At 38.5% G+C, this 6,000-nt stretch overlaps 1 protein-coding gene across 1 annotated transcript in view; it reads right to left on the reverse strand.

Annotated features, from left to right (window-relative positions):
- The window catches only part of LOC6558882 (glutamate receptor 1), a 30,320-nt gene extending 26,329 nt beyond the window's left edge, over window positions 1-3,991 (reverse strand). The window contains exon 1 of the mRNA XM_032738878.2: window positions 3,945-3,991. The gene's annotated coding sequence lies outside the window, so the exon portion shown is untranslated. The remainder of the gene's footprint in view (window positions 1-3,944) is intronic.
- Between the last annotated feature and the right edge of the window lie 2,009 nt (window positions 3,992-6,000).

Consider the following 6,000-nt stretch of genomic DNA (forward strand, 5'->3'; position numbering starts at 1 on the left):
GCTTTTGACCTCGATTTATTTAACCAGCTCAATAACTGTGGTTACTTATGCTTTTGTAGCCATATTTTATCTATGCATTCAGTCTTAATTTATTTAAACTCAGCTTGACTTTAAATATTCAATTTGCTGGCTGCTTGATATCGATTGCTTTTAGGTCATTATGTGATTGACCGGCTTTTAGCATACATTTTGAGCTGCTTAATTTGAATGTTTTCGGCCCGACAAACAAATACCCACACACATAACACCCACACACTCACACACAACACCCACACACACACACACACACTGACAGCCAGTTAAACTTACACTCTGTCGCACATTCGGTTCGCATTCACGCGTTGGAATCGCACGTGTCTTCGACACCCTGTCTTTCTCTCACACTCTCCCTCTCACTCTCTCCCTCTCTCACTCTCTCTCTCTCTCTCTCTCCATCTCTCCCACTCTCTCTCTCTCTCCCTCTTGCTCTGTTTGGCAACAGTTGCCATTCACTTTCCTGTGATGTTCACATTTATGAGCCTGCTTCATCCACTGTCCAAGTCTGTCCGCGATTGTATGCATATGCCTGCGTGTGTGTGTGTGAGTGTGTGCGTGTGTGTGTGTGTGCGCGCTCACTGAACTGTATGTAAATATGTGCATAGAGTCGGCTATCTGGCAAGTCTGGCTGGCGTCAATCCCCTGTGCTTCAGTTCTGCCTATCTGGCAAGCCGACGTCAATCTCTGCGCCTCAGCTCTGTCAACATTCAGGTGTGTGTGGCTGTGTGTGTGTGGCTGTGTGTGTGCTTCTCACTGCTCTACTCTCCACGCGTTTTGTTGTTGTGTGCTGTGCTGATTGCTAGTGTGGCACTCAGTGTGCGTGCAACTTGTGCCCTTATTGTTGCCGCATCTCCTTCCCTTCCTTCCTCACCGCTCTATTTATTTTTTTCGGTCCTGTTGCTGTTGTCGTTATCCTTTCGGTTCGCTGAATGTTTTGTACTGATTTTGCGCTTATACATTTTAAGTGTCCTTTGTTTTTGTTTTTTAATTATTTAAAGCATAGTTTGCGCTGACCAGCTGCTTAAATCGGCTTTTAATATACATTTGATTTTTGTCTTTTTGGGGTCACTTTCTTGCCTAGTTTTTGGTACACAACTTTTTCCAATCAGTGTGTGTGATTTTTTTTTTGTTTGGCTTATGATTTTCTTTTTTGTGCTGTTGCTTTAAATTGTTGGTTAAATTGTATTTTAAGCCGCTTATTTTGGCCACAGGGCAAAAAGGGTTGTTGGAAGGCCTTTTGTGCTATATTAAATCTGCAATAGCATATTTGGTGCTTGAAGGAAAATCTTCTTATTTCATATAAAAGATGTATGAACTAACTTAAAGCGATGGCAGACATACGACCTTAAAGCTGTTTACTTTATTCTATGTAATATTATTTTGTGGCACATAAATCCATAATCTTTTAATTATTATTATTATTATCAACTCAAATTCTTTCACTGATGCTGGAATTCGAGCTGTTAATATGTTTCCCAAGGATACTAGATTTTCTCCAAGCTAAGGCGATGTATTGATATGAGGTGCTTTGAGGATTCTTACTCAATGAATTTAGGCCTACAGTGTCTGTCAAAAGACCGCTTAGAATACTCAGTCTTCCGAAGTAAACACACAGAAATATTGCCAAATTGTTTTCGTTATTTAATCACATAACTTTCCAGCAATAAGTAAAGTTTGCAAAAGTCGCATCTCTCTAATACTTTCAGAGTATCTGTATAATATCTTAACATGTTCGTATATCGAGTTTCACAGGAATTTCTTTGAAATTGTATTTGATCTGCATCTAATGATAATAAGTATCTACTATTCGACGAAACTTTTATCCCATATCATCTCATCTATTCATTTCTAAAATCGCCTTTGATTAAAGCTGTCTGAGAGAAATTTGAACTGTCTGTGACCTGGTTGTTTTACGCAGTTCAATTGCCGCAAATGTCTCTCCTATTCTCATGCCGCACTGTGTATTTTCCACTGCCACATCTACCCAATCTCAACACAACTTTATTAACACTCTAAAGAATTTTAGCATATTCAAGAGAATAATATTCAATTTAGTGTTGAGCAGAAAATATTCGTCAAAGACAAGAGTTAATCATGGCATAAGATGTGCTATGAATATTAGACGCTCATTTAATCATTAGTCAAATATTAAGCTGGAGCGCTGCTTAACTCTTTGAGTGCGCCAACGGCGATGAGAGTCCTTAAATTGGCCAACTCATCAGCTCGAGCGAGCAAGGAGCAAGGAGCACGGAGCAATGAGCAAGGAGCTGGCAGAGAGGTGCGGGGATGCCGATGTGCGAGAAGTGTGGACCTTGGTTAGCGGCATTTGGAAAATAGATTAACATAGGACGCTTAATATTCATAAGTTTAGCCGCAGTCGCAGCCATTTGGAGCACTCGGAACTTTATTCATTATAATGACTGCAAAACTAATGGCGACGTGGAGTGTCCGCACTGAGTTCTGATGCTAAGCCCACTTAATTAAATTTAAATTACAGGCCTAAAGTTGCAAGTCACTGTGGGTTTCGGATGCCTATTTATAAGCCAAGCAAAAACAAAAAAAAAAGAGAAGAAGACAGCAACAACAACAACAAACAGTTAGATAAATGAAACGAATGAATGAACATTTAGAGTAGAAGAATGCCAAGGATGCTAGACAGGACTAAGGCTGGCACATAAAAGGGAAGGAGAGGGGCAGAGGCAGTTGCTGCATACTTGCGTCCACTTTTGTTAATTAAATAATTATTTTGTAGCTCTACTTGCTAATTACTTTTTACTCTTTAGACTTTTAAAACCCCAACTTTGACTTTGGCCGCCATTCATTCGCCACTTGCCACATTTAAGTAGACCTTTGTCTTGTGCCCCAAATACTCCACTTCCAATCCTTCCACCCTTTGTCCAATTGCATCCACAATAATACCCATCAGCTGCCGTTAAGCTGCAGTCATTTTTAGATCCCTGAATAAAAAAATATATATTTTTGTGTTCCACCTACGGCAAAAAAATAAATAATACAACACACAAAAAAATAGCCAAAAGCGAAAGCGAAAACATAAATGATGAGGCCGTAAATGTGGGCGATATGTAAACCAGCTCATTAGCATTTTAATGAGGTGCTTAGTATGCGTATGTCCTGCTTATCGGTAACCTAGCTTTTTTCATGCCACAAATTTCTGATATATCAAAGAAAATTTACAAATAATTTGAGTTTGATGTGGAACAAAATTGAACCTTTTGGCTTTTAGTTACTTTGTTTATTAGTATTAGTATTGGTATTTGAACTGCGCTTAAAAATCGCTTCTCTTCGTTGTGTTGACAGTTTTATTGTGCATATGTAAAAATTATAGTTTTCGGACAAATTTTGTATTGAGATTTTCAATCAATTGCGTATTAGTAATTTCCATTGATTTGAATTTATTGAGAAACTGTAAAAGCGTTTTAACAATTACGTATTTTCCTAGAAAGTATATCAAGTTTCTCCCCATAAAGTATATAAATTCTTTTTCGCATCGAGCCACGTTTATATGTTAACTGTTTGCGATACAAGACGCAAAGTTAAAGATACACGCTTGCCAATAACATATGGTATAGCCTTACAAGTTATTGACAAACTGTAGAAATTTCATTCAGATCGGATTCGAAACACAGATTTGGTTAAGCAAAACATAATATCTGCAGAGCATTTCAGAAACATTATAATTAATATATTTGCTTTTGTTTACTTCGGCTTTAAAATGAAAATTCTCTTTTAATTTTAGCTTCCGTTTCCGCTAAAATGCGCCGGATACTCTCTTCTTCATTATTTTAAGTGCCTGCCCCAACAAAGCAAATAGCCAAAGTAATGAGCACAAATTCTGTTTCTAATATTACAACTCATCAGTATGTAGCAGACGCTTTTTTAAGACTTACAAAAATTCAACAGCAATTTATCTTTACTTTTTAGTCGTTAGTATTTGTTGTTGCTGTTGTTGTTGTTGGTGGTATTTTTGTTATAATAGTTGTTGTTGTTGTTGTTAGTCTTGTTAGTCACACTTTTATAAATTGTAAAGCCGCATTTGCCGGCTTTGGCAGCGCTCGCAAAATGATTTGGCCAAATTGGCGCTTGGGCGACTTTTACATTTGCATAAGTTGCTGGCAAACAGAAAGAAAAGCATGAAAAGCAGGAAAAGCAGCCAAATTATTGCCGCTTTCTTTATTATCACGTAATGCCGAGCCGGAGGAACCGAGCACCAAAAAACATACACACAGCCAACGCACTTTTTATCACTCCAATTTCCAACAAAACACGGCCTTTTTTTCTTTTTTCTTTATTTTTATTTTTTTACATATATATTTTGTGTGTCGAGGGATTATACGGCACTCGGCACTCGTCCAGCGTTCGGTGTGCGCTCTTTATTTTCTTTATATATTTTTTGCTGGTTGTTGTTTCTCAACTTTTGTGTGTGTGATAAGACGCTTTCACTGCCATCCGCCGTTATCGTCCTGTTCGACGCGCGCACGACTGTCAACTGACTGGCTGGCTGGCTGTTGTCGGCAGCATCCACGAGTCGCCCAAGCCAGCGTTTCATCTCCGGCGACAAAGCTACAAAATCTCTCAATGTACTAAAAAGGGCGGCTCACTCACAAAGCAAACACACAGAGAGAGAGAGAGAGAGAGAGAGAAACTCTGAGAGAGAGTCTGCAAAGCGCTAACTGTCGGTGTTACTGACCTAGTAACCGTTTTTCAAGTTTACTCGTTGTGGCTGCTGCAAAAAAGTAACAACAACAACAACAACAACTGCAACAACAGCAACAGGAACAAAAACAGGACGATGGCTCTTTAACACCCTGTACACCAAAGGGGCATTATCTTGTTATTGCAATCAATTTAAGCAGACTTTCAGCTTGCTCAAAAATGATGTAAGTGGATAATTTTGGATACATGCCTTTCTGAGAAATTTTTCAGTAGATGTTTATACTAAGCCTGAAACGCAAATTGTGTTTTCAAATTTGCATGGAGTATTCTGTGTATCTTTGAGCCGAACCATGGCATAAAGTTCTCGGTTTTTTATAATCTTGTTCTCAAGTTCAGGCAGCCCAATATTTAGTCTCGTTCTTGTCGATATAGTCCTATTTGACTCTCTATCTGTTTCTATGCTAACTAGTAATTCAGTTGTGAAGCTAGCCATAAGTAATATAAATATTATCAAATTTAGTCTTTGATTGAACTCTCTTTCTTATCTTCGTGAGAAAGTGATACGATTCCAAAGATATCCATTTTAATTACAAGCTAGTTTTGATTAGAGCAATTAATTCGCCTCCCTCGAAGCTTGGTCATAATTTGTATCGGGCAATTGGATTGAATTTCTACCCCAAGCAAGTGCAACAAATGTTGCTTTAACTATTAATGACAAGTGATTCGGGTGAAGTTCAATTAGTTGCCCTCGCCCCGCACCCTGCTCTGGTCAACCCAACCAATTGTCTGCTTTAATGGGCATGCAAATTTGTGTGCGAGTAATCTGAACAATCAATTTTAGCACTTGCCACGTGCAAAAGCATTGCCAACGGAAACGGAAGTAAGCATAGCAACAATAGCAGAAAAATGAAAAAATCACACACACTCAAACACACTGTGTAAAACTCAATCATGTGAGCAACATGTGTGCACGCGTCGATACTTATTGGAAATTCAATTTTCAGTAAATGCACACAAATTGATTTCAACACACACACACACACACACATATGTGTGTATATGTGTAGGGTTGTTGGTGCCGTATTAAGTGTAAAACTTTTCAATTTACGTTTTGTTTCGTAGCATCAAATATCCGGAGAGCTGTCAAAAGTATTTGTCGAGAGATTTTCAAGTATGCGCTGCTGCTGACTCTTATACTTTTTTTTTTTGTTTTTGGCTCCTTTTTGGCCTGGCACATTTTTTATTAGATTCGAAGCGGGCCTGTGTGTGCGTGTGTGTGTGTGTGTATGT

This window comes from Drosophila grimshawi, unplaced genomic scaffold (genome assembly GCF_018153295.1).
Source record: "Drosophila grimshawi isolate 15287-2541.00 unplaced genomic scaffold, ASM1815329v1 contig_44, whole genome shotgun sequence".
Classification (NCBI taxonomy): Eukaryota; Metazoa; Arthropoda; class Insecta; order Diptera; family Drosophilidae; genus Drosophila; species Drosophila grimshawi.